Source organism: Pan paniscus, chromosome 9 (assembly GCF_029289425.2).
Source record: "Pan paniscus chromosome 9, NHGRI_mPanPan1-v2.0_pri, whole genome shotgun sequence".
Taxonomy (NCBI): Eukaryota; Metazoa; Chordata; class Mammalia; order Primates; family Hominidae; genus Pan; species Pan paniscus.
This window is the reverse complement of record NC_073258.2, coordinates 131,391,754-131,397,753: the sequence shown is the minus strand read 5'-3', so window position 1 is coordinate 131,397,753 and position 6,000 is coordinate 131,391,754. Positions and strand designations below refer to the sequence as shown.

Sequence of the window (6,000 nt, the reverse complement as noted above, 5' to 3'; positions counted from 1 at the left end):
ACATCTGTCTCCTGTCCCACCCAAAAGTACCAGATTCCAGGAGGATCTGAGCCAGACTGAACTGGACTTTCCTCTCCTACATGTGTCATCTTTGCTTATCTTCCAGGACAATCCATTTGAGCATGGCTGCAAAGAGAAGTGATTCTTTCCTTTCCCATGGAAATGCTTCAAAGAGTTCCAGCGTGGGGGTGATCTAAAAGTCCCCTGATCATTGAATCCTAGAGCTGGAGAGACTGCAGAGGTCATCTTGTCCCCAAAAAGATGATAATCTTACAGCTAAAGGAAGCAGCCTACTCAAATCATTTGTTATTAGAGAGCTGGGACAACTAATAATATTAACAGCAACAACAACAGCAACAATTAGGCAGTTCTTTCTAGGTACCAAACACTGAGCAGAGCATTTAACATGGATTATTCATTTAATCCTCACAACAGCCCTATAAAATAGGCTCAGAGAGGTTAAATAATTCACCTGATTTTACAAGCTATTAGCTTGTTGAGTCAGAATTCAAAGGAGGTTTATTTGTTGCTTGAGCCTAAACTCATCTCTTTTCACAGCATCATACTACGACCTAATTACATGTCAAAACAAAAACAGGTCACAATTTCCCCTCTGTTGATCCCAACAGGAAAGCCCAGAGGCTCACAGAGTTGTTGTCATTGGGCTTTTTTATACACAATGCTGTCCTCTGGACCACCTGGAGACCTTCATACAGACAGTCCCTTCTGTGGGAGTCTAAGATCTACATCTGGCAGAAAGTTGGGCATCACTTCTATTCCCAGGCACCAATCTGAACAAACACCTTCAAGGTTCAGGCAAAAGCTCAATGTCAGGATCTCCCCATCCTGACACCCCCTTTTCCCTCACTGGTTTATTCAGTCATTCAAGAAGTCTTTATTGAGTCAAATAAAACAGTGCCTAACATTAAGGATAAGGATAAAGAGTTAAACAAAACATGATACCGAACTTTCAGGACCATTTCACTGGAGAGATGGACAATAAATAAATAATTGGCCGAGTGTGGTTGTGCACACCTGTAGTCCCAGCTATTCAGGAGGCTGAGGTGGGAGGATCGCTTGAGCCCAGGCGGTCAAGGCTGCAGTGAGCTATGATGGCACCATTGCTCTCCAGCCTGGACAACAGAGCAAGACTCTGTCTCTGAAAAAAAATTAAAATAAAGAACAAATAATTATCTAGTGGCAATTGTGACAAGTGCCTCAAAGGAAAAATTCATGGCACTCATGACCGTATTAAAGGGCACACCTGGTGAGGAAATGGAATGTGAGAGGGATAGAAACTTGGTAAATTCAAGAAACTGAAAGAAAGCCAAAGCGCCCAAGTAATGAGTAGGAGTCAGATCATTCAGGGCCCACCAGGCCGTGTTAATAACATTAGACTTGACCCTAAGAATGATGCACAACTGTAGAGTTCTACACAGGTGAATGACAGACTCCGATTTGCATTGATAAACAATCTCTTTAGCAGTTGAGTGCAGAAGACATCAGAGTAGAGGCAGGGAGGTGTCTTAGAGGCCATCATAATTGTCCAGGTGAGGGACAAAGGAGTAGGGCTGAGGAGGGAGAGAGGTGGATGGAACTGAGGGGGCTGACAGAGCCAACAGGAGCTGCATGTGAGAGTGTGGAGGTCAGAAGACAAGGCTTATCTAGAGACGCATAACTGGCAGTCATCATCTTCAGAGAGTATTTGAAGGCACGAAAGTGGTTGAGATCTCCCAGATGGAAGTAGAGTAGGAAGAAAAGGTGGTCTAGGATCAAAACCTGAGGAACTTTAACATTAAAGATTGGGCAGAAGGAAAAGATCCCTCAAAGAACACTGAGGGAATGAATGGCCAGAGACGTAGGAGACAAATCAGGAGAGTGTGGAGTCCCAGAATTCAACAGAGCATTCCAAGAAGGAAGGAATGGTCAGCGGAGCTTAAAACCCCATCGTGGACAAGGGAGGTGAAAGATGAGTGGCGTGGGCTTCCAGGTTGGTGAGCGCACCTTGGGGAGGCGGTGGGACAGGAGAGGGCATGGAAGTCCTGCCTCCCACCCTGGCTCTCTCTGGGGATCTCTTCCATCTCATCCAGCTGCTCCTGAGTTGTAGTCTCCTGAGAATATGTTTAATTTATTTCATTTATAAGACATGTAATAGCACTTTAAAAGTTTCAAAATTCAGGAAAAAATCAAAACATTGCAAGCTAAGATTTTACAGTTGATTTTTAGAGTATTGCTGTTAACCGAAGAATCTGAAAGAGATGGACTTAACAGAGAAGCGACTGCAATTAAGAGTTTATATTTTAAATATTACTTCCTGAATATGACTCTACTACTTGAGAAACTTCCCAGCTTAAATATGTATAAGACAGCATTGGTTCTCCTTATTTTTTGATCTGTTAACATCACCTGAGAGTGTTCTATAAAACTTAGAATGTGATTTTCCTAATGTAGTCATGTATATCTTACTGAGTGAGAGTTTTGTTTAAATATCATTCCTGAATTGGGATTAAAATACATCTACCATTATACATTTATGCTTCATGACCAAAGACAATATCAAGTATTGTAATGTGGTTACATTTAGCCAAAATAGAAATTGCTGTTCAATGGGTATAAAGTTTCATTATGCAAGATGCATAAGTTCTACAGATCTGTTGTGCAATATTGTCCTTAGTTAACAATACTGTATTGTGCACATAAAACTTTTCAAGTGGAAAGATCTCATGTTAAGTGTTCTTACCAAAATAAAATGAGTTAATCCAACCTCTTTATAACTTTAATACATTCTAGAGATTCTAGATTTCCAGAAAGTAAATTAATCTGTGAAACTGCCCATACTCACAATTATTAACTATGCATTCTTTTTCTAATGCTTGTATCAGCCACAAAGATTTTGAATAATTAAATATACCTTCTACTTTGAATAGCTATAAGTTGACTTTAAAAATAGAATAGAAAAAAGACAAATAATGTTCATAGGGGAAGGCAACATAATTATTGCCTATAGCAAAAACTATTTCAGTAAACTGGTGACAGTGGAAGCCAAATTGGAGTGAAATACAGAGTGAATTAAAGGTAAGAATGTGGAGACAGCCATTTCTACAGACCCTGTTTCATTCCAGACTTATCCTGGGTTAGCTCTGGCTCACAACACATTCAGGGTCACCCTAATTCTCACCTCAGTTCCATAGGAGGAAAGTGTCAGAAGATTGGAAGCAAAGCATCCTGGCTCTAGTCCAGCCGCAAGACTAAGATAAATGATTGGAGAAGTAGAAGCACTAAGTCTAAGCTCATATGAATTGGGTCAATATTTTTTTAAACCTTGCAATATTAAGTTATCTTATAAAGTTCTACATAGATAATTTTCTAATAAGCTAGGAGTCAACTACAAGCTCAGGAAAATAGAGGTAACTTGATGCCAAGAGAATTGAGGCAAGGAGGTGTGAAGGAAGCCAAGAGGAGCAAGGAGGGGGAATTAAAGAACCTGCCCAAAGACAGGATGTGATCAAGCAGCAGTAAAGCCATCAAGATCGAGCAACAGGAGAGCCAGTGACACCTGGCCAGGTAGAAGCACTCGAGGTGAGCTGGCTGTAGAGTCCAGGGGCATGAGAAACTTACACCATGTTGGATATAAGTTATAGTGACAGAAGTCATTGCTGGCTGGAGTCCGGGCTTTTAACCATATGCATACAGCCCCAAAATGTCTCTCGCCTCCCCTGTGAGCTATCATTAGTCTCATTTTACATACGAAGGCTTGCCTTAGCCACACAGCCAGTAAGTGGTAGAACCAAAATTCAGTCCCAAGCCACTTGACCCAGGGCCTGCAATGCCATTCTGCAAGATGTGAGCCCAGCCAACCTCACTCTTCCCTGCTGTGACAAATCAACAATCAGAGGTGGAGACTGGACCTCTATAGACCCGGAAGTCAGTGCAACGTGCCATTCTCCTGATCATATCATCTTCCACAGCTGGGGGCCTCAGGGGGAGGCAACCCTCATGAGGTCACCGAATCACTCACTCAGCCCTGTTTCTACTCTTGATATAGCAGAAAATTCCTCAGCATAGCTCTCCTGCTGAAACGTCTCTTTCCATCACCTTAAAATCATTCCTTTTACAGGGACTGAGCACCTAAGGCATCTCCAGAAGCAAACCAGAAGCACCAGTTGGTGCAGAGAGAGAAATTAGTTCCTTAACACCCACCCTACCTCCCCACTTGGTGTGGCATTTGGCCTTTAAGGGTTTTGAACCTTCCCACCTATTACAAAGTTTGCGCAGCGGAGAAGAACCAGGGAGGGAAGCGAGCATCCATCACATGTAATTGCATAACATCTCTGACAGAAGCCACTTTTGTCCTCATTCACTAATCCAAACACTCACGATGACCCATGGGCTCTGACATGCAAACAGCAACCTGACTCCATGCAGACTGATGGAATAGGAAGTCAGCCCGAACCGGGTATGCATGTGCAGCTGGATTTGCACATCGTTGTTTGTCTGTGTGTGAAGCTGTGTGTGTATCCCTAAGAGACAGCTTGCAGATTCTCCAGCCCTGACTGCTTACTTGGTGCTTGAGAGAGTGGGACACAAGTATCTCATTCCACTGAGTGTCAGGCAATGTGAAGCGTGATGTCTGGGGACCAATTCGGTTTGTTTGCATCTTTATTTCAACTGAAGCTCTTCCGTTCCCACACACCCCAGAGATGAGGTTCTCGAGCGTCCTGTGGGGCCTGCTGAAGCTATTTTCACAGTTGCTAAGCAATGCTAGGCCTGCTTCAAGCCTGGTGAGCTCACGGCTATGCTGTGGTGGTGTCTGCTGGTGATCTGGACTTAGCATTATAACAACTGAAAAGAGAAAGGAAAGGTGTGTGGGCAAACAGCACACATGAGAAGTGACAATGTGATGAAGGATGAGTTGATGCGGGACCTAGAGCCAGGAGAAGCAGTGAGCACAATAGGTACCATGTGTAGCAACTATTCTCTCCAGGTATGAGCCGGGCACCATGGCACACACGAGTTCATTTAACCGGAATGGCACAAAGGCAGGAGAGGCAGCCACATGAGAGCAGATGCTTGCCCTCTTGGTCACTGTTGTATGAGCTATGGGCTCACGCAGTGCCTGGCACATGGAAAGAACTGAGCAATTATCAATCAAGTAAAGGAATCACAGTGTTTAAAAGCAGGAAAGAGCTGTAGCTGTCATCTAACCCAACTTTCTCATTTACTATATGAGAGAACCACTTGAAGAAACTCCCCAGATAAACCCTAAAGTCTATTCCTTGTACACACCTAACTCAAAAGGAGCCCACAAGAAGAACAGAAAAGTTACAAAAAGAAGAGGGTGGTGGTGTTTCAACCCTGCCCTTCCCAAGGCACAGGATCCGGGCATCCACTGGTGACCAGGAAGACAATATGGGAATCATGCCTGACTGCCAAGGCTTGCCAGGGCCTCCCATCCCCACTGTTACCACCCCCTGCCCTGATACTTCAGGCCTGGGTTGCTGCCACAGGTCCTAGCCATTCACTCAGACTTCCTCCCTTGCTGTCTCTCTCCCAGATTGTTCTGATAACACAGCAGCACCAGTCCCTCTTCCAGCACACAGCCCTTCCCATTGACCTGTCTGGGCTCTGACCCAGCCCCACCAGCCGGCCCTTCTCCTCCTGCAGACTCCTTGCCACCACCCCATGTTCACCCAGCATCATTCACCCAGAGCCCCAACACCTGCTGCCCTTGCCAGACCAGGCCTCCCTACGCTGTCCACACACAAGCTGATGCAGAGCTGAGTGTGAGCCTTTGACAAGCACCCCTAGGTCTTCCCTCTGCGGTCATGACTTCCCTGAAGACTCTGCTCCCCCAGGGAGCCATCCATTTACATTTTCCCCAGGCTGATCACTTTTGTCATTTGGATTTCTCAGGAAAATTTTTTAAATTGTGGTAAAATAAATGTAACATAAAATTTGACATTTTTAACCATTTTAAGTGTACAGATCGGTGGCATTAAA

At 44.3% G+C, this 6,000-nt stretch overlaps 1 long non-coding RNA gene across 1 annotated transcript in view; it reads right to left on the bottom strand.

Annotated features, from left to right (window-relative positions):
• Nucleotides 1-860: 860 nt before the first annotated feature.
• The window catches only part of LINC02873 (long intergenic non-protein coding RNA 2873), a 42,548-nt gene continuing 37,408 nt past the window's right edge, over nucleotides 861-6,000 (bottom strand). The window contains exons 2-3 of the long non-coding RNA XR_004665326.3: nucleotides 2,005-2,111; nucleotides 861-1,159 (exon numbers count right to left, since the gene is read on the bottom strand). This is a non-coding gene — a long non-coding RNA (long intergenic non-protein coding RNA 2873). The remainder of the gene's footprint in view (nucleotides 1,160-2,004; nucleotides 2,112-6,000) is intronic.